Source organism: Heloderma suspectum, chromosome 4, assembly GCF_057233095.1.
Source record: "Heloderma suspectum isolate Gila_16-S chromosome 4, 16-S_ref, whole genome shotgun sequence".
NCBI classification, from domain to species: domain Eukaryota; kingdom Metazoa; phylum Chordata; class Lepidosauria; order Squamata; family Helodermatidae; genus Heloderma; species Heloderma suspectum.
In genome coordinates this window covers 297,011,318-297,034,743 of record NC_139461.1, presented here as the reverse complement: position 1 = coordinate 297,034,743, position 23,426 = coordinate 297,011,318, and the positions used below count along the sequence as shown (strand labels likewise).

Sequence of the window (23,426 nt, the reverse complement as noted above, 5' to 3'; positions counted from 1 at the left end):
ATAATCTGAGAAAGGTAAGTCACTTCCGTACATCCCTACCGCCAGCACATATTGCAGCCCGCTGTCGCTTAAATAAACCATGGTGGGCTGTTCAATCATGCAATCAGGCTCAGGCTCTCTTCACTGGTCTCTGTTTCCTGCCTCCCAGTCTGTTTCCCACCTCCCAGCTGAGCAGAGCAGAGGAAGCTGCCCCAGCTGCTCGAGGGACTACAGAAGCAAGCAAGCTCCCAGAGAGTGAGCGGCCAGAGCGAGCGCACAGGGGGAGCAAACAGGAGTTGGCCAAGGGAGTTCAAGGGAGAGGCCCCTAACATATTTTTCTTCTTTTTTAAAAATTACTTTTCTTGTAATACACACTTCCACACCAGTGGGACTCTGCTTTTAACCTCTAGTAAGTAGAGCAGCAGGCACAGGCTAGTCTAGAACAATCAGAAAGCTAGGCACAAAAAGGGAAAAGAGGCAATGGAAGGACAAGACTCTCCAGTGGTGGTGACCTGCAAGCTGTGTGCAATGTTTGTTTTCTTGCCTGAGAACAACATGGCCTACACCTGCAACAAGTGCAAGTTGATCACGCTGCTGAAAGAAAAAGTAAGTGGACTGTCCACCCTCCGGGAATAAGAGAACACGAAGAGTACTTGGACAGAATGGGGGAACTACAGCAGCAAAGTGAAGACCAGAAGCTTGAAGAGCAACAGCAAGCTGAGGCAGAAGAGGGAAATGCTGAGGTGAGGAAAAATGCAGTAGAGGACACTCCTTGGAAAAGGGTGACAGTTAGGAGGAGGAGAACTAGACGCCACTCTACACCAGTGGAAGCAGTGGAACTATGGAACCGTTTTCAGATACATGAGGATGAGACTGGAGGACAGCCTGCAGAGGAAGAATGACAGGGGAACCTGCATGAGAGTGAGGAAGAGGCTGAAGGTCAGTCAAGCAGAGGTGATGAAACCGAGGCCTACAACAACGAGAAGAGTAGTAGTAGTGGGAGACTCCTTGCTGCGTGGGATCGAAACCCAAGTATGTCGCAAAGACCTGTGGACTCGCCAGGTATGTTGTCTCCCGGGAGGACGGATTAGAGACGTGACTGAAAGGTTGCCCGCACGCATAAAGCCCACTGACAGGTATCCCTTTCATCTCATGTGGGAACAAATGATACTGCCAAGTGGAGCTACAAAGAAATCATGTCAGACTTTGAAGCTTTGGGAAGGAAACTCAACAACTTTAGGGCCCAGATAGTTTTCTCATCCACCGTTCCTGTAGTTAGAATAGGGACAGAAAGGGGAAGAAAAATACTCCAGGTGAATGACTAGCTACGAAGGTCATGCCAGCACGAGAGATTTGGATTCTGGGACCATGGGCTATACTTCCTGGAAGATGGGCTGTTGGCAAGGGATGGGTTGCACCTCACAAAGGATGGGAAGAATGTGTTTGGCCACAGCATGAAGAACTTCATCAGGAGGGCTTTAAACGGAATCCTACGGGAAAGAGAGAAGTAAAGTTAGGGGTAACAATGGACGAAGGCTCACGCACCGCAACAGAGAGAACAGCTCCGATAGCGCCCAATACTAGTCTTCAGAAACATGTAGGAAGAAAGCCAGACTATGAAGCACATGGTCTTCGATGCCTATATACTAATGCAGAGTATGGGAAACAAACAGAATGAACTTGAACTCTTAATACAAGAGGGAAATTATGACTTGATAGGTGTAACTGAGACTTGGTGGGATGACTCTGCTGACTGGAATACAGCCACTGAAGGATATAACTTGTTCGAAAAGAACAGGAGGAACAGAAAGGGAGGTGGGGTTACATTATATGTGAAAAATACATATCTCTGCACAGAAATACAGGAGGAGGAGCTTGGTAGCCCCATCGAGAGCATCTGGGTTGAAATAAATGGAGCAAAGAATAAAAGGAACCTGGTGGTCAGAGTCTACTACCGGCCACCCAATCAAGGAGAAGACAAGGATGAAACTTTTGAAAAGCAAGTAGCCAATGTTTCAAGGAAGCATGATGTAGTAGTGATGGGGGACTTCAATTTTCCCGATATTTGTTGGGAGACAAATTCTGCAAAACATGGCCCCTCCAGGAAATTCCTGACTTGTGTGGTGGATAGCTTGCTCCTACAGAAAGTAGAGGAAGGAACTAGAGGATCGGCTATCCTTCACTTGATCCTAACCAACAGAGATGACTTAGTGGATAAAGTAGCAGTTACAGGAACTCTGGGGGAAAGCGACCATGTTGCACTTGAGTTCTTGGTTCTAAGGGAAGCAAAAGCCGAGTGTAGCCAAACGCGTACCCTGGATTTAGGAAAACCAATTTGAAAAGAATCAGAACAATGATAAGTGAGGTCCCAGGTCAAGCGACTCTAACAAGAAAAGGAGTCCAAGATAGGAGGGAGCTTTTAAAAAAGGAAATTCTCAAGGCAAACAAGTCCAACAAGAAGAAAAGGTGGAAGACAACAGAAGAAGCCAATGTGGCTTCACAAAAAGCTTAGAGATGACCTGAAAACAAAACAGCACACTTATGGGAAGTGGAAAGAAGACCAAGCAACAAAGGAAGAGTACAGGCAGGTAGCAGAAAATTGCAAGGATGGCATGAGGAAGGCTAAAGCTGAGAACGAGCTGAGGTTAGCGAGGGATGCTAAAAGCAACAAAAAGTCTTTCTTCAGCTACGTGCATAGTAAAAGACAGAGGAAAGAAATGATGGTTCAGCTATTAAATAAGGATGGCAAAATAATAATAGGTGACAAAGAAAAGGCAAAAGTGCTCAATTCCTACTTTGGCTCAATCTTCTCCCAAAAGAGGGTCTGTGACCCTCCCCCCCGCAAAGGCGAAGTAGAATCATAGAATAGTAGGGTTGGAAGGGGCCTACAAGGCCATAGAGTCCAACCCCCTGCTCAATGCAGGAATCCAAGTCAGAGCATCCCTGACAGATGGCTGTCCAGCCTCGTCTTGAATGCCTCCAGTGTGGGAGAGCCCACCACCTCCCTAGGTAATTGGCTCCATTGTCGTATTGCTCTAACAGTCAGGAAGTTTTTCCTGATGTTCAGCCGGAATCTGGCTTCCTGTCACTTGAGCCCATTATTCCGTGTCCTACACTCTGGGATGATCGAGAAGAGATCCTGGCCTTCTTCCCTGTGACAACCTTTCAAGTACTTGAAGAGTGCTATCATATCTGCCCTCAGTCTTCTCTTCTCAAGGCTAAACATGCCCAGTTCTTTCAGTCTCTCTTCATAGGGCTTTGTTTCCAGTCCCCTGATCATCTTTGTTGCCCTCCTCTGAACCCTCTCCAGTTTGTCCGCATCCTTCTTAAAGTGTGGTGCCCAGAACTGGACACAGTACTCCAGATGAGGCCTAACCAGTGCTGAGTAGAGGGGAACTAGTACTTCCCGGGATTTGGAAGCTATGCTTCTAATAATGCAGCCCAAAAGAGCATTGGCCTTTTTTTGCAGACACATCACATTGTTGGCTCATATTCAGCTTGTGATCGACAACAATTCCAAGATTCTTCTCACTTGTAGTGTGGTTGAGCCATGTATCCCCATCTTGTAACTGTGCGTTTGGGCTCGTTTTCCTAGGTGCAGAACTTGGCATTTATCCCTATTAAATGTCATTCTCTTGTTTTCTGCCCAGCGCTCCAGTCTATCCAGATCACTTTGAATTTTGTTTCTGTCTTCCAAGGTATTAGCTATCCCACCCAATTTGGTGTCATCTGCAAATTTGATCAGCATTCCCTGCACCTCCTCCTCCAAGTCATTCATAAAAGTGTTGAAGAGCACTGGGCCCAGGACTGAGCCCTGCGGCACCCCACTCGTTACCTCTCCCCAGTTTGAGAAGGTCCCATTGATAAGCACTCTTGGAGTCCGATTCTGTAGCCAACTGTGGATCCACCAGATCGTTGTTTCATCTAGCCCACTTTAAGCTAGTTTGCTCATCAGGATATCATGGGGCACTTTGTCGAAAGCTTTGCTGAAGTCGAGGTATATGATGTCTACAGCATTCCCACGGTCTACAAGGGAGGTTACTTGATCAAAAAAGGAGATCAGATTCGTCTGGCAGGACTTGTTTTTGACAAATCCATGTTGGCTTCGAGTCATCACGGCATTGTTTTCAAGGTGCTTCCAGATGGATTGCTTTATAACCTGCTCCAGAATTCTCCCTGGGATTGATGTCAGACTGACTGGTCTGTAGTTCCCAGGTTCCTCCTTTTTACCCTTTTTGAAGATAGGAACAACATTAGCCCTCCTCCAGTCATCTGGCACTTCACCTGTCCTCCATGATTTCTCAAAGATAATAGACAGCGGTTCTGAGAGTTCTTCTGCCAGTTCCTTTATTACTCTAGGATGCAGTTCATCTGGCCCTGGAGATTTGAACTCATTCAAAGTCATTAGGTGTTCCTTCACCATATGCCTATCGCTCTCAAGCTGCAATCCTGCCCCTTCAGCCTGTACTTCGCCTTTGTCAGGGAGCTCATAGACCCTCTTTTGGGAGAAGACTGAGCCAAAGTAGGAATTGAGCACCTCTGCCTTTTCTTTGTCATCTGTTATCATTTTGCCATCCTTATTTAATAGCTGAACCACCATTTCTTTCCTCTGCCTTTTACTATGCACTTAGATGAAGAAATACTTTTTGTTGCTTTTAGCATCCCTCGCTAACCTCAGCTCATTCTCAGCTTTAGCCTTCCTGACGCCATCCCTGCAATTCTGTGCTACCTGCCTGTACTCTTCCTTTGTTACTTGGCCTTCTTTCCACTTCCTATATGTGTCCTTTTTTGTTTTCAGGTCATCACTAAGCTTTTTGTGAAGCCACAATGGCTTCTTCTGTTGTCTTCCACCTTTTCTTCTTGTTGGAATTGTTTGTGATTGTGCCTTGAGAATTTCCTTTTTTTCAAAGCTCCCACCCATCTTGGACTCCTTTTCTCGTTAGCGTCGATTGCCATGGGATCATGTGCTTCATAGTCTGGCTTTCTTCCTACATGTGTCTGAAGATTATGATTGGGCGCTATCAGAGCTGTTCTCTCCGTTGCAGTGCATGCGCCTACGTCCATTGTTACCCCCAACATTACATCTCCCTTCCCCGCAGGATTCCGTTTAAAGCCCTCCTGATGAAGTTCTTCATGCTGTGGCCAAACACATTCTTCCCATCCTTTGTGAGGTGCAACCTGTCCCTTGCCAACAGCCCATCTTCCAGGAAGTATAGCCCGTGGTCCCAGAATCCAAATCTCTCTCGTCAGCACCACCTTCGTAGCCAGTCATTCACCCGGAGTATTTTTCGTTCCCTTTCTATCCCTCTTCTAACTACTGGAAGGATGGATGAGAAAACTATCTGGGCCCCAAAGTTCTTGAGTTTCCTTCCCAAAGCTTCAAAGTCTGACGTGATTTCTTCGTAGCTCTGCTTGGCGGTATCATTTGTTCCCACATGGATGAGAAGAAAGGGATACCTGACAGTGGGCTTTATGAGTGCAGGCAACCTTTCAGTCACGTCTCTAATTCGTCCTCCCGGGAGACAACATACCTGGCGAGTCCACGGGACTTCGCAACATACTTGGGTCTCGATCCCACGCAGCAAGGAGTCTCCCACTACTACCACTCTTCTCTTCTTGTTGTTGTAGGCCTGGGTTTCATCGCCTCTGTTTGACTGACCTTCAGCTTCTTGCTCACTCTCATGTAGGTTCCCCTGTGATTCTTCCTCTGCAGGCTGTCCTCCAGTCTCATCCGCAAGTACCTGGAATCGGTTCCACAGCTCCACTGCTTCCACTGGTGCAGAGTGGCGACTAGTTCTTCTTCTCCTAACTGTCACCCCTTTCCAAGGAGTATCCTCTACTCCATTTTTCTTCACCTCAGCATTTCCCACTGCCTCATCTTGCTGTTGCTCTTCAAGCTTCTGGTCTTCCCTTTGCTGCTGTAGTTCCCCCATTCTGTCCAAGAACTCTTCGTGTTCTCTTATTCCCCGGAGGATCGACAGTCGCCGCTCCAGTCCACTTACTTTTTCTTCTAGCAGCGTGATCAACTTGCACTTGTTGCAGGTGTAGGCCATGTTGTTCTCAGGCAAGAAAACAAACATTGCACACACCTTGCAGGTCACCACCACTGGAGAGTCCTGTCCTTCCATTGCCTCTTTTCCCTTTTTGTGTCTAGCTTTGTGATTGTTCTAGACTAGCCTGTGCCTGCTGCTCTACTTACTAGAGGTAAAAAGCAGAGTCCCACTAGTGTGTTACAAAAATGGAAAAAAGTTAGTTTAAAAATAAAATAAAAGTACAGGCTGAAGGGGTAGGATTGCAGCTTGAGAGCGATAGGCATATGGTCAAGGAACACCTAATCACTTTGAATGAGTTCAAATCTCCAGGGCCAGATCAACTGCACCCTAGAGGAATAAAGGAACTGGCAGAAGAACTCTCAGAACTGCTGTCTATTCTCCTTACGAAATCATGGAGGACGGGGGAAGTGCGAGATGACTGGAAGAGGGCTAATGTTGTCCCTATCTTCAAAAAGGGTAAAAAGGAGGAACCTGGGAACTACAGACCAGTCAGTCTGACATCAATCCCTGGGAATATTCTGGAGCAGATGATAAAGCAATCCATCTGGAAGCACCTTGAAAACAATGCCGTGATGACTCGAAGCCAGCATGGATTTGTCAAGAACAAATCCTACCAGACGAATCTGATCTCATTTTTGGATCAGGTTACCTCCCTTGTGGACTGTGGGAATGCTGTAGACATAATATACCTCTACTTCAGCAAAGGTTTCGACAAAGTTCCCCATGATATCCTGATGAGCAAACTAGCTCAAAGTGGGCTAGATGAAACAACGATCCAGTGGATCCAGAGTTGGCTACAGAATCAGGCTCAAAGTATGCTTATCAATGGGACCTTCTCAAACTGGGAAAAGGTAACGAGCAGGATACCGCAGGGCTCAGTCCTGGGCCCAGTGCTCTTCAACATTTTTATGAATGACTTGGAGGAGGAGGTGCAGGGAATGCTGATCAGATTTGCAGATGACACCAAATTGGGTGGGATAGCTAATACTTTGGAAGACAGAAACAAAATTCAAAGTGATCTGGATAGACTGGAGCGCTGGGCAGAAAACAAGAGAATGACATTTAATAGGGATAAATGCCAAGTTCTGCACCTAGGAAAAAGAAACCAAATGCACAGTTACAAGATGGGGGATATGTGGCTCAACAACACTACAAGCGAGAAAGATCTTGGAATTGTTGTCGATCACAAGCAGAATATGAGCCAACAATGTGATGTGGCTTCAAAAAAGGCCAAAGCTCTTTTGGGCTGCATTAATAGAAGCATAGCTTCCAAATCCCAGGAAGTACTTGAAAGGTTGTCACAGAGAGGAAGGCCAGATCTCTTCTCCATCATCCCAGAATGGAGGACACGGAATCATGGGCTCAAGTTACCTGAAGCCAGATTCCAGCTGAGCATTAGGAAAAACTTCCTGTTAGAGAAATACGACAATGGAACCAATTACCTAGGGAGGTAGTGGGCTCCCCCACACTGGAGGCGTTCAAGACAAGGCTGGACAGCCATCTGTCAGGGATGCTCTGACTTGGATTCCTGCATTGAGCAGGGGGTTGGACACGATGGCCTTGTCGGCCCCTTCCAACCCTACTATTCTATCATTCTGTGATTCTTTGATTCTATCTGTACATACATAACCAATCTGTACTTGCTAGGCAATACCTAGAGTAAGAGCGGGTTTGCACATCACTTTAAGCCATGGTGGTTTATAAGCTACTCACAGTAGCTTATCTGGAAATGTTTCTTGGTCCCATCTGTTTTGCAGCAAATGGTACCAACAGTAGCAAACTAAACAACAAGCACTTTACTAGTATTGGAAGACACTAGCAAAGATAGCTAGTTGCCATCTATATGTCAAATTATTTGGCTATAATATCAATTATTTCTGACTAGATTTCAGAAACACACAGGGATTCAAGGAATAGTAAATACCATTCTTCCTGACTAATTTAAAACAACTTGACAGGCAAACCACTTTAATTCCATTGTACTGGCATCTTGAGTAGTTTCACTTTCCCACTGACATACAAATAATTATTTGCAGTCCTATAGCTCCTCTATCTCAAGGTCTCAGAACACTTCGCGAACAAAGAATATATTTTATCACTTGTGTTCTGCACAAGCATAATTAAAGAGTACATTCTTGAAAACTTGAGTTACTTACTATTGTGTGTTTATCAGAACATTAATATGAAAGGCTAGGAACGTTGTTAGCGCTATTATAGTACACAGACTAGAAACATGCATTATGAAATATATTGACACGAGCAGGTATTCCTATGATTATCACCACGTGGGTTGGATCCAGACTTAGTCATACATACAGGAGACCCATTAAAATCAACGGGACTTAAGTTAGTCCTGACGCTGAAATGAAACAACCTTGCTGGATCTTAAAGTGGGGTTATAGTTCCACTTTAGAGTGACCAAATGCAAAAGAGGACAGGGCTCCTGCACCTTTCATAGTTGTTTTGAAGAGGGAATTTCAGCAGGTGAAGCTTATCGTGCAAGCTACAACATAGAAGTTTGATAAGACAATCAATTCTGAACTACTTTATAAGAAAATATATTTTTCCTTAGCAGTCTAGTATTTGCTTGTCTTCAAAGAAGCTCCTTTCTTCAGAGGATTTTGGGAATAACATTAACACAATACTGAAGGATTACCCTAGAAATGCATGGTCTGAAGTGCAATCCTATACATGTGTACTCAGATGTAAGTCCCACTGAATTCAATGGGGGTTACTCCCAGGTAAGTGGGCACAGGATTGCAGTCTCAGTATAATGCTGCATGAGGAAAGCAGTGACTAATTTGCCCCATCCAATTAAACAGGGGAGCTTTTACTTAACAATCTTCTGTTCTCACATGCCAAGATGTTCTACTTGCTCATAATACTAGAACCTGGGGTCATCCAATGAAGCTAAATGAGGTGACTCAAGACAAACAAAAGGAAGGACTTCTTCACACAGCACATAGTTAAATTATGGGAGCCACAACCACAAGATATAGTGATGGCCACCAACTTGGGTGGCTTTAAAAGGGGATTAGACAGAATCATAGGCTATCAATAGCTACTAGTCATGATGGCTATTTTATGTCCAGTATCAGAAGCAGTATGCCAGTTGCTGGGGAACTAAGAGGTAAGATGCTATTGGGTTCATGTCCTGCTTGTGGGTTTCTGTGGAAACAGAATATCAGTCTACATAGGCCTCTGGCCTGATCAAGCAGGGCTCTTCTTACATAACTGTTAAAACTACAGAAACCCTGTCCTTTTTTGCATCTAGCCATCATAGCTCCACTACGACTTCACTTTACCTTTGCCTGTCTTGGGATGTGGTCAGCGAGGCTAAGGTAAGGGGTTACGACCTACTGATGTGACCACACATAGAAATGAAAATAATTAACATTCAATTTAGAGGGTCTAAAATACATTAAGAAAACGAAGTACTGAAAATCATTTCCAGAAATTATCCTACTAACAAACAAATCAAACAAGTCCTGCCAAAATTTATAGTAGTGTGTAGGATTAAAGTAACAGTTAGAAATGACTATTAAATTGCTCAGAACTGCATAGTGTTTTGGTTGGCAAAAATCCAACGCACCATGGAAACGAAAGAAACCACTGACACCAAATGAGCTTATCCATTTTTACATGCCTTTATGGAAAACCTAGCACAGCGTACTTGGAGAAACAGTATGATTTATTGTATACGGAGCAACTGGTCTATGACCCAGTTTGCATGACACTCCAGGCTCACCATGGGTTATTCAAACAATCCTCACATAAATCCCAGTGGCCAACTTCCTACAACACACCACAACCCCATCAGGGGTTGTACATTCAGAATGGTGCCCAGTAACCCAGTGAGCCCACCGTATTGTGCAAACCAGGCCTATGTTTAGCAACAGCCAAAGTGGCCCATCATGTCATCCCTTTCTTGAAGAACTTAGGGCCAGTTCACACAGAAAAATAGCCTTCATAATATATTATGCCTCCTGGCAGGCACAGAGATCATAGAATCATAGAATAGTAGGGTTGGAAGGGGCCTACAAGGCCATCGAGTCCAACCCCCTGCTCAATGCAGGAATCCAAGTCAGAGCATCCCTGACAAATGGCTGTCCAGCCTCGTCTTGAAGGCCTCCAGTGTGGGAGAGCCCACCATCTCCCCAGGTAATTGGTTCCATTGTCGTATTGCTCTGACACTCAGGAAGTTTTTCCTGATGTTCAGCCGGAATCTGGCTTCCTGTAACTTGAGCCCATTATTCCATGTCCTGCACTCTGGGATGATCAAGAAGAGATCCTGGCCTTCTTCTCTGTGACAACCTTTCAAGTACTTGAAGAGTGCTATCTTATCTCCCCTCAGTCTTCTCTTCTCAAGGCTAAACATACCCAGTTCTTTCAGATCTTGTGGACAACTGCATTGTAGTGTTACACTCCCACTGTGATTTCCACAATCCTGACATGACAACTAACCAGATACACCAGAACCACTTTAGCGGCACTTACACCATCTGAGGTTTCTGCACCTTAAGCAACAATCTATGGGCTTCTTCAGACACTGACCTGGTTCACATGACATGTCACGGCTCACTGTAGGTTATTTAACCCATGATGAGCCGCAACACCCACAGGCAACATTTTGCATATGAAACCCCAAACAGGGGTTGTTGTCAGAGCCCAGCTTCAGGACTGCAATGGGGCTTGTAGGTTATAGCCAGGATCTGAAGTACTCTGGAGGGCCTATTCAGCCTCTGGAATACTAGAATATGTGCGAGCTTATCTCGGTCAGTGTTCTCAGAGCAGAGCCAGTGGGAGTCACCCTTCTCCCTGTCCACCTGCTGGTCTGGCCTTGGCAGGCAGCGAAGCTGGAAGCTGTCCATGAGAACCTGACAGAAGTGGGGTGGGGCTTGCAGAAGGGTCACCCAGGTTGAAATATCACTGCTGGAGAGCTGAGCAGTGATGGCCATTTAGAAAGAGGTCTTGCTGAAAGGCCAAAAGGTCTTGCCTGTCAAGTGGTCCAGAGGAGGTGTCCTACAGTCGCACTTTCCCCTTTTTATCAGCACTCGGGCGAAGAGCCTTTGCTAGGAACATCTCGTCTTCCTTGCCCAAAGCCTTCTCTGTTTGGATCCATCATCGTCTGGGCCTTTGGAGGCACTCTGCACCTGGACTCTCCTCTCATTGGAACGCTGGGTGGCTAAGGACTTGCCATGAGGAGTACTGTGATGCTTTTCATAGACTTAGAATTCTCATTCTACTGCAGACTGTGTGTCTTCCTTGGTGTCAGCCCAGAGTGCCGGCAGGCTGGGTGTGATCCTGATTCTTGGACTTTTCTCTGTCTGGACTCTTGCAGCGTGGAGTTACCAAGGTGAAAGCTGTGGCATGGAACCCTCTGCTTGTGTGGACTTACTCTTGGACTTAATAGGCCTCGCCCATGTAGCACAAAGATCCCAACAAAGGTTCAATGTTAGATGAAGTATCCGTGTATGTGGATTTGTCTGGGCCTTTTCTAGAACTCTTGCCTTTGATTGCCTGAGAAGGATGACCCCAGGAATCATTCAGGCCACTGACTATTGTTCTCAACTGCCTGGGAAGGATGACACCAGAAATCCTGAGCCCCTTCCCCTGTGTACTGAGCCTCAGAGATTTCAATGGGGAAACCCATTGTGTGGATCTCTGTCATGGTTTTAGCTTTTAGCTTTGGACTGCTCTGGAATGACATAGAGCCTTTAGCTACTGAACATCAGCTATATGATTTCTGAAGAGTGTAACCATTAAGATTTTGCCATGGGATTTCCTGCAATAAAGAAGTCTCACTGATTTGGGTGTCCAGTGTCAGACTGCCTGAGTGTGTGTGCTTGAAACATCAGGAAACCTGAAAGTTGTTGTGTCATTGGAACCCAGCCATTGGGGGTTATGTAAGGATTAAACAACCCTCAGCTTGTTTAGGGCTGCTTAACCCTCGCATAATCCCTGACGGCCAGGTTCAGAGAACATAACAACCCCCCAATTGGGGGCTGCATATTCAAAATGGTGGCTGGCATGCACCACAGCATCTCAGGGGTTAATAAACCCATGATGGGCTGTCCTGTCATGTGCCCATTATCTTTTTAAAGATGGGAAAGCACTCATGCCTCTTCTACACTTGGTTGCTTTAGTATTATTTATTATTTATATTGCACCTCAGTCATAGTCAAATTCGCTTTTCAGATTTTATTGCATCTTTAGCTTGTAACTTGAAAACCTGTAATTCTCTCTCCAGAAGCACATCTAGCATAAGTGATATTGGGTATCACCGGAGATGAAAATACTTCTCCAGTCAGGTTGCCTGAGACAGTTTTGTTCCTACTTTAAGGGTGGGGGTGGAGTAACGTACAGTTAATAGTGAGGTAGGATTACAGACAGCACCAGTGTAGCACTAAAAAGAAAGCCTGCATTACTTTAAAAAAAAAACAAATAAAAAAATCACCTGGCTTGGGTGAAAAGCCACATAAGAGATCAAACACCATAGACAGAGCTGTTGCATCATACAGAAAACATAAACATCACTGAAATACATATATGACTCAGAGTGAAATGGAACTAATAAGAAGTGACAAAGAAACTGAAGTTGCCCTAATAACTTTAGTGGAAGAGAGTTGATCTCTGTTGAAACGGATGAGCGGTTGGCAGCATATTATGCACAGTTCTTTGGACTGCTAAAATTAATTACTCTATTAGCAGTACACCAATAGCATAAGTTGGTGTGACAAGTTTTCCAAGGAACCCCGTTGCGCCAACTTACATTGTTGGAGTACCACTAAAGGTTGCTCACACTAGTGGTACATCAATACCATAAGTGGACCAGCAGTGTTGGATACTGCCCAGTGTCTTGTAAGGTTGGAGACTAGAGCTAGTCATTCACCACCAAGGTAAGGAATTCTGTAAAGATAACAGGACTGTTAAGTTCTATTTCTTATTCACTCCTTTTCGACCTGATAAACACAGATTACCTATACACACACGAGCTCCAGAATAGAATTTCTCCATTCTCAACTTTCAAGAGCTCCCCCATTCAATGTAACATCAGAGACAACTCTGCCAATTAACAGGAAAGCAAAAGCTTCCCAGGACCACTATGTGAGCATCTGAGTGCAAACACGAGATCAGAACTTCTAAACTGACCATCATAGTTACATTTCATTTCATGGTGGAAACAGCATGCAGTCATTAGTACAGCAGGTGCACATACGTGTTTGTCCATTCTTTCAGCAAGATCCCCATGGTGAAGATTAGCTGCTAATTGTGCCTCAGTAATTGTGCTGCATTTCAAAAAGAATCAGATGTGCACAAATTTCTTGCTACGGCAACAAGGCCTGACCAACAGCCTGCAGTGACTAAGTCCTTCCAGATGGCTTCTCTTATCACATCTGCAAATCTCTTTTAGACTGTCTTGAGTAACTACTTCTGCATGTAGTCATTTACAGTACACAGGTTTAGCACAAATTTCCACAGCCGCTGAAAGGTACTGTAACTTAAGTACCAGCACAGTAATTGTTATATTCCTATTTCACTTACTCCAGTGTGCACATGTGGAGTGCATTTTTCCCAGGGGTTTGGGTTTTCAAATTCACAAAAGTTCAACAGCAAAGCAGCCGACAATGACATTTGAATTTTTTAAAATTAGAAACGGGATCAATTTGAAAAGTTTATATCTACATTTTCACCATATTAATTGATATCATGTATATGCTACATTTCACCATTGCTAATTCCACATAAATTGAATGTCAAATGTATGCTGAATACTGGACAAAATATCAAAGTGGCACAATTCCTGCTCAAAGAGCTTACATTAAAAGACTGCAATCCTACATGTACTTAACATATGCCTCAGTTCCATTTATTTCAATCCGACTTAAGTGCAAATCCCTTAATGGAGAATTGCATCCTTTTAAGACAGGTTGCCTTGTTGTGGCAAAGGGGCTTGAGTAACTCAGTGAAGCCATAAGCTATGCCGTGCAGGGCCACCCAAGACGGACAGGTCATGGCGGAGAGTTCTGACAAAATGTGGTCCACTGGAGAAGGAAATGGCAACCCACTCCAGTATTCTTGCCAAGAAAACCCCATGGAATGTATCACAAGGCTAAAAGAGATGATGCCGGAAGGTGAGCCCCTCAGGTCGGAAGGTGTCCAATATACTACTGGGGAAGAGCAGAGGGAATTTCCAAGTAGCGCCAGAAAGAGTGAAGCAGCTGGGCCAAAGCCGAAAGGACACTCAGCTGTGGATGTGTCTGGTGGTGAAAAGAAAGTCCAATGCTGTAAATAACAATATTGTCTAGGAACCTGGAATGTAAGATAAATGAATCAAGGTATGCTGGAGGTGGTCAAACATAAGATGGCAAGATTGAACATTGGCATCTTGGGAATCAGCAAACTAAAATGGACAGGCATGGGCGAATTTAATTCAGGTGACCATTATATCTACTACTGTGGCCAAGAATCCCTTAGAAGTCATGGAGTAGCACTCATAGTCAACAAAAGGGTGGAAAGGCAGTACTGGGGTACAATCTCAAAAACAATAGAATGATCTCAGTATGAATCCAAGGCAAACCATTCAACTTCACAGTAATTCAAGTCTATGCCCCAACCACTGATGCCGAAGAAGCTGAGGTTGATCGGTTCTATGAAGACCTACAACACCTTCTAGAACTAACACCAAAAAAAGATGTCCTCTTCATCATAGGGGATTGGAATGCTAAAGTAGGAAGTCAAGAAATCACCAGGGTAATAGGCAAGCATGGCCTTGGTGCACAAAATGAAGCAGGACAAAGGCTAATAGAGTTTTGCCAAGAGAACACGCTGATCATAGCAAACACTCTTCTCCAACAGCACAAGAGGCGACTCTACACATGGACATCACCAGATGGTCAATATCGAAATCAGATTGATTATGTCCTTTGCAGCCAAAGATGGAGAAGCTCCATACAGTCAGTAAAAACAAGACCTGGAGCTGACTGTGGCTCAGATCATGAGCTGCTTCTTGCAAAATTTCGGCTTAAATTGAAGAATGTCGGGAAAACCACTAAACCATAAAGGTATGACCTAAATCATATCCCTTATGAATACACAGTGGAGGTGAGGAATAGATTTCAGGGACTAGACCTGATAGACAGAGCGCCTGAGGAACTATAGATGGAGGTCCATAACATTGTACAGGAGGCAGCAACTCAATCCATCCCAAAGAAAAAGAAATGCAAGAAAGCAAAGTCGCTGTCTGATGAGGCTTTACAAGTAGCTGAGGAAAGAAGGGAAGCGAAAAGCAAGGGAGAAAGGGGAAGATATATCCAACTGAATGCAGAGTTCCAGAGAACAGCAAGGAGAGACAAGAAGGCCTTCTTAAATGAACAATGCAAAGAAATCGAGGAAAACAACAAAATGGGAAAGACTAGAGATTTCTTCAAGAAAATCGGAGATATCAAGGGAATGTTTTGTGCAAAGACGGGCATGATAAAGGACAAAGAAGGCAGGGACCTAACAGAAGCAGATGAGATTAAGAAGAGGTGGCAAGAATACACAGAAGAACTACACAGGAAAGATCTAAATGTCCCTGATAGCCATGATAGTGCAGTCACTGAACTTGAGCCGGACATCCTCGAGAGTGAAGTCACGTGGGCCTTAGGAAGCATTACTAACAACAAAGCTAGCAGAGAGGTCAGTATGCCAGCTGAGCTATTTAAAATCCTAAAAGATGATGCTGTTAAAGTGCTGCAGTCAATATGCCAACAAATATGGAACACTCAACAGTGGCCGCCAGACTGGAAAAGGTCAGTTTACATTCCAATTCCAAAGAAGGGCAATGCCAAAGAGTGTTCAAACTACCGCACAATTGCGCTCATTTCACATGCCAGCAAGGTTACGCTCAAAATCCTACAAGCTGGCTTCAGCAGCATGTGAACCGAGAACTACCGGAAGTACAAACTGGGTTTGGAAGAGGCAGAGGAACAAGAGATCAAATCGTCAACATTTGCTGGATCATGGAGAAAGCAAGAGAATTCCAGAAAAATGTCTATTTCTGCTTCACTGACTACGCTAAAGCCTTTGATTGTGTGGATCACAACAAACTCTGGCAAATTCTGAAAGAGATGGGAGTACCAGACCACCTTATCTGTCTCCTGAGAAACCTGTACGAGGGTCAAGAAGCAACAGTGAGAACCAGACATGGAACAACCGATTGGTTCAAAATTGGGAAAGGAGTATGACAAGGCTGCATATTGTCACCCTGCTTATTTAATTTATATGCAGAGTACATCATGAGAAACGCCGGGTTGGATGAATCACAGGTCGGAATTAAGATTGCCGGGAGAATTATCAACAACCTCCAATACGCAGACGATACCACCCTAATGGCAGAAAGCGAAGAGGATCTCAAGAGCCTCTTGTTGAGGGTGAAAGTGGAGAGTGCAAAAGCTGGTTTGAAACTCAACATTAAAAAAACGAAGATCATGGCATCTGGCCCCATCACTTCCTGGCACATAGAATGGCAAGAAATGGAAGCAGTGACAGATTTTACTTTCTTGGGCTCCAAGATCACCACAGATGGTGACTGTAGCCATGAAATTAAAAGATGCTTGCTCCTTGGGAGGAAAGCTATGGCACACCTAGACAGCATAGTAAGAAGCAGAGACATCACCTTGCCGACAAAGGTCCGTCTAATCAAAGCTATGGTTTTCCCAGTAGTAATGTATGGCTGTGAGAGCTGGACTATAAGGAAGGCTGAGCGCCGAAGAATTGATGCTTTCGAACTGTGGTGCTGGAGAAGACTCTTACGAGTCCCCTGGACTGCAAGGAGGTCAAATCACTCAATCCTAAAGGAAATCAACCCTGACTGCTCATTGGAAGGACAGATACTGAAGCTGAAGCTCAAATATTTTGGCCACCTAATGTGAAGAGAAAACTCTCTGGAAAAGATCCTGATGCTAGGAAAGACTGAAGGCAAAAGGAGAAGGGGACGGCAGAGGATGAGATGGCTAGATAGCATCACCGATGCAATGAATATGAACTTGAGCACACTCCGGGAGAGAGCGCAGGACAGGAAGGCCTGGCGTGCTATGGTCCATGGGGTCACGAAGAGTCGGACATGACTTAACGACTGAATAACAAGACAGGTAGGACAATGGCAATGGGGAAAGACAGCACAAAACAGCAAATATAAACAAGAGGACACTTGGTTGATGTGAAGTTTTAAATAGTGACTTATAAGAAGAGTACCCACATTTTACAGATAAGGATGGGGAGGCTCTCACAGGCACAGGTAACAGCATGGCCAAAGGCAGAAATACTAAAGGAGGCAGAAACAGTGGGGCTGAAAGCAAATAGGTTTGCACTGAGAAGAATCTGCTCATTATTATTTCTAGATTTAATGTGCAAAAAGGAAAACATACCTGAAGCACACCAAATTACAGTCAGCTCTTGCAACCTCTTGTGTATGGGAGATAACCGTGCCTTCTCATAGCCCCTAGCAAGATGTCATAGCATTTATCATCACTCTTCTCACAAGGCTCATTCCCCAACTCCCGCTGCCACTTTACATGCTACCTCAAGTAGGGCACGCTGCTGCTCCAGCCCACACTATCTATGAGTGCTGCATCCTTCCACCTCGGTTTTTATGTGCTTGTGTTTTTATCAGTTGTCAGGGAAACACTAGATTTCTACTGTTGCGGCTTAGTGTCTAGATCAGTATTGCTAGAGACAAGATGGTTTAGAAATTTAAAGGTGGCTCATCTAATTTCTCTCAAGGCCAGGATTTTATGCTGGAACTGATACCATGCAGGTTCACTCTTAAAAGAAGTTAGTTCTATTATTCAGATTTGAGAGTTTAAATTCACAGAAAATGTACTTAAGTATCTCAGTCTGCATGCAGTGTGTGTGTGTGTGTGTGTGTGTGTGTGTAACACCTACCATTACCTGTTTTAAGCCTGTAGTGGGATATTAACAGCTATAATCACTACTGAAGATGCAACCCGAAACTACCTCCACTAAAACAATCAGGTGGACATGTTTCTAAGAGAAGATTCATCTGATTTACTTAGTAAAAGTCATTGTTCTCACACTATATTCTAATTAATAATCCTGCGATACTATCATGGTAGTCTTGCACCCATTTTCTGTATTGTACTTTCATGTCGCATATCTGATCATCTGCTGCAGTATTAGAATACTTAGGATGGTATGGTATTATGTACCTGAGCCTCAGCCTCTCATACTCCCTCCTCCCCTTTCTTCTTCAGCTTGTGCTTAGTGATATTCTCCCTCCTTTCCTGCTCTGAGGCAAACCACATTCTGCCATTTCATCCAAACCAGCAAGTCACTGTTTGCACTTTCCCTGCAAACCAGGATCAGAAACCACAACCAAACTCTTGCTTGCAATCCTTAGTTGCAGAGCAAGCACAAACCACAGTCTGCCAGCTGGGACAAAAAAAAGCAAATTGTGGTTTGCCTCAAAAGCAAAAAATCACCATACATTAGGGGAGGCAGAAGCACATGAGCCTGAGAGTCCAGCCAAGCTTCTCCAAATATTGCCCAATCGTGGTTTTGAGTTCTATGTGAACCGCCTCATTACAGAGCTCTGTTGATGAACCTGGTAATTTACAGTATGACATCTCCTGGATCCTATAATGACTCGTTACTCCTCAGCTCCAGTATAATACCCTTTATAATAAAATACACTACTTATGTTGTCATTTATAATGCATAAACTCAGAAGTCAATTATTTTCCCCATCATCTTTTTTAAAATGGAAAAGCAGCCAGAAGACTTTATTCATTTGCTAGATGGTCATGAGTCAGTTTTGAGAGTGTACAAGTAGGACCTGCAACAAAATGCTGCAATGAATCCCTACCCTTAAAAAGTCAGGAATCCAGCATTGTTCAAGTTTCTTGGGGGTCCTTCCCCACACTGTCCTATATACTGCTAGAGGGCTCAGTTCTGAGGCTTCCCAAGCCTAAAGCACTTTATACCTATGTAGCAGAAGGGAGTTCTAGAGAATGGGCAAGGGAAAAGTTGTCCCTTTTCCTTCCTCCTGAAATACCCCTGTACAGTACAGGAGGGGAGTTTTCTAACCTCATGGTACACATTCTCCCCAACCCTAATCCACCCTTTCCGGCATAATTACTATAAGGGTCTTCAGTGGGCTAATTCTCTTTTCTCTCCCCACTGCCACCTTGATGTTCTGTACATCCTGAAAGCTTACAGCTATTTGTCAGACCATTTTTAGGTTCTTTATACTTTATTTTTGTTTTACTTTACAAACACATATTTCTGTGTACCTAGGGATTCACCCCTTCCCCACTGTGTAGAAACTTCCACCTTATTTTTGGTAAAAAAAAATTGGTATGCTCTGTTTGTAACATTTAAGTTACAAACAGAGCATACATGGGTTAAAAAGCACCAGTATATCTGACATTTTAACAGATTTAAATATTTTTAAATCAATTTTTTTAAATACACATTTTCCATTAGCACTGCGGTTGCTTATAAAAACCCATACAAAAATCTCCAAAAGCACTGACCTAAATGGAGTAATGAGCAAAGATGCTAGTGTCTTACTGACTGCCAGAGGTAAGCCGTTAAGCTATTACTCCAACCTATAGTAAGGTGAGATTGTGTGCACATGGACTCCAACTTACCATAACTGGAACAGTCTAAAAATTGGATATTTTACGTCTCTCTGAAATTTGGAACTAAATCTGCTCTTAACAGCTGCCAGCAAAAAGCAGTGGTGGAAGTCAATACTGGCCTGTGGGACCACTTCAAGCAGCCTCTGGTTAGATTCAAATTTGCAGAAATGTGCTTTGACTTCCTGAATTGTAACACTTCAGATTGCAGCTGGAGGAATCATGTGTTTGAATAATCCCAAGAAAAGACTCCCTGAATACAGAAAGCTGGAGCTTTGGAAAGCTAGGCTAAACTGTTTCCCACTGTTATACTAGCTTCCCTCGTGCAACAAGATTTCTACTCTGAAGGTCATTCAAACACTCAATTTCCAGTCTGAAGTGGAACAGTATAGGAACCACTGCATTGCATGCTATTTCTATACATTAATGAACATGAAAAGATGCCTTATCCCAGGTCAGAGTTGTCATCCGTCTACCCTGGTATTATCTACTCTGACTGGCAAAGCTCTCAGATGGGGGTCTTTCACATTACCGGTCCCTGATCCTTCTAACTGGAGATGCCAGGATTGTAACTGGGACCTTCTGTATGCAACATATGTGTTCCACCACTGAGCTATACACCCTCCCTGACAAACTGGCTCGGTCTGGGAAGGGTGATTTCAGGGCCGGCAAAAAATGCATGCATGCTTTAAGAATGCAAGTTGTATTAATATAAATATATAAATGGCCAAGTAAAATGTCACCCTTCTAAGAGTCTTGTACGCCTCTATACACTTTTTTATGCAGTATCTGAGAATTCAATAAAACACATTATTTTATCAGACCTACCTATAAACAGATTGTAACAAGTCCGTAACTTCTTCAGATTTCATATAGTTATCAGCTGTCACACTTACACTAAGCTTCTCCCTTTTGCTCTCTAATATTAGTCTCAAATTGTGTTTCTATAGTTACACAGAAACCTTAGTTCAGGGGTCCCCAGCCTTTTTGGACTCATAAGCACATTTGGGAATTTGAGAGCATGCTGCAAGCACCACCATAAAATGCCTAATCAGTAGATTGCCAGTTTGGCATCTATCTGTTGCATCTATCGATCTTAGGATGTGTTTTATTCAGTAAAAACTCTTGTTTTATGTCTACTGGACACCGCAACATCTCTTTAATAAGTGATTGTCTGAGTTGGTGAACTGCTGGTGGTGCAATACAGCTAATGCTTCTTTTAAAGATATGTTTTGGCAATGTCCAGTAGTTGCTTCTTTTTAGGAGGAAATTATTTTGTTGTTGTTGTTCAGTCATTAAGTCGTGTCCGACTCTTCGTGACCCCATGGACCATAGCACGCCAGGCCTTCCTGTCCTCCGCTCTCTCCCGGAGTTCTTTTAGCCTTGTGATACGTTCCATGGGGTTTTCTTGGCAAGAATACTGGAGTGGGTTGCCATTTCCTTCTCCAGTGGACCACATTTTGTCAGAACTCTCCGCCATGACCTGTCCGTCTTGGGTGGCCCTGCACGGCATAGCTTATGGCTTCACTGAGTTACGCAAGCCCCTTCGCCACAACAAGGCAGTGATCCATGAAGGGGAGGAAATTATTACATAGATAAATTTTGTCTTTAATATTCACTGATGTACACACTCTTTTAAATTATTTACCTACTTCAGGGAAATTAACCAACAGTCATCATAAATGGATTCTCTGCACCTTTTTGAGAGCTAAAAGACTGATACTACAACACTGGAAGGATAAACATTCACCTCCTATAATGCAATGGATTGAGAACCTTATAACACTTTTAATATTTGAACAGGTGGCATATAGACACCACCTTCAAATGGATACTTATTTGAATATTTGGTCTACTTTTGTTGAAACGCATGTATAGTTCCTTGAAAGTTGTATGCATTTCATACAAATCCATGTACGTATATTGTTTAAATGGGGAAACATTAACAAAAAATTAAATTATTTCCAGTGCTTGTGGGAACCATATTGGGGACCCACTTGCAGGCACCACTTGCAGGTGCCCGCAGGCACCATGGCACCCTCAACCACCACAACACCACGCTGGGGACCCCTGCCTTAGTATTTCAATGGAAATTGATTTATCATGGCATTCTTTTAATTTATCACTACCACCAATAACAATACCTGCAAATGCTGTCACCACAGCATACCAACTTCAGCACCACCTACAGAACAATATCAATGCAATTGGGCCATGAGAGGACCTCACGCTATTCATTGCCAGGGACTTGCCTGCAATGGCATGGATATATTAAGAGGAAAGGGCCAGGGTAACCAAACAGCCTTACAACCTGGGTCCAAGGGCCCAAATGGATGTTGCAAGGCCATCCCCCACATCCCTTTGTTAAAAATCCTCCTTCACCTCTGTTATGTTCTCATTATTTAGAAGATAAAGTCCCTTGAGCAAGGATCATATCTCCTCTTGTTTTAAATAGTACCAATATGTTAACTCGATGTTAAACATTTGTTTCATCGCTTTGTCCCATTACCCTAACAAGCACTAGTTGCATTGCACAAGTGTTGGTTTATGTTAGCGCAACATCATTAGCACTAGCACTGGGGCTCAATCGGATACTACCCATATTCACCAGCTATTTTAAAAAGTGATGTTGAGACCTACACTACGTTGATTTTTCTTTGCACATGCCTGATGTCTAAGAAGCTTATCCTGCTTTGTAAAAGCTTGATTCTACTGACCAGGAGTTTAAAAGTATTTAACCGCTAGGAATTTAAACTATTAGCTCTAAGAACTCTGCTGAGTTAGACAAAAATCCATCTAATCCAGGATTTTGTTTCCTATGGTGCCCAACCAGACGCCTCTGGGAAGTCCACAAGCAGGACATGAAGGTAACAGCCCTCTCCCATTATTGCTTCTCAGCAACTGGTACTCAGAGACATATTGGCTCTACACCTGAAAGCTGCATATAGCCATTATAACTAGAAGACACTGACATATGTTTAGACATTTCAAGGTACAGAAACTGCTAAAGCATCTGCCAACCTATGATATTTCTCAAAGGCCTTGAGTTTTCCACAACAGCAGCACAGCAGTTTGTTGCAAAACAGAGGAACTACAACTGAATGCACTTCCCCAGTACAATAGAAGTATTATGTCTCCTTGTGCACTCAGCTGTGCACTGAAACAAGAACTTATGCTTGCATGGTATTTCTCCATGTGTCACCCAGCACAACATAGCTCTTTCACACTTAGCAGGCCAAATGTAGTGAAGGGAAAAGTACAGTCACGAAATAGTACAGTTCCCATATGAAGTAATGGCATAAGAAGATGAGGCCTTATCCTGGAGGATAAGGCTATCAATAGCTACTAGTCCTGATGGCTATATGCTACCTCCAGTATCAGAGGCAGTATGCCTATGTACACCAGTTGCTGGGGAACTTAGGCAGGAGGACGCTGTTGCGCTCATATCCTGCTTGTGGATTTCCCGTGGGCAGCTGGTTGGACACTGTATGAACAAAACGCTGGACTACATGGACCCTTGGTCTGATCCAGCATTGGCTCTTCTTATGTCCTTTTGGTGCAGGAACTTGGAAGAACTTAACAGAGGTTTATAAAATTATCAAACGTGTGCCAAGGATGAGTTATCAGTGTCAGGCAAGTGATATAGGGTAGGTTCAGGACAAACAAAGGAAGAAGTATTTCATTTAATCCATAATTAACATGAAATGTATTGCTTCAAAAAATTACCTAGTTTAGATAGATTAAAAATGAT

The 23,426-nt window shown here is 43.7% G+C and overlaps 1 protein-coding gene across 1 annotated transcript in view; it reads right to left on the bottom strand.

Annotated features, from left to right (window-relative positions):
• Positions 1-23,426, bottom strand: part of ZNF831 (zinc finger protein 831) — a 127,905-nt gene that overhangs the window by 101,820 nt on the left and 2,659 nt on the right. The window lies entirely within an intron of this gene.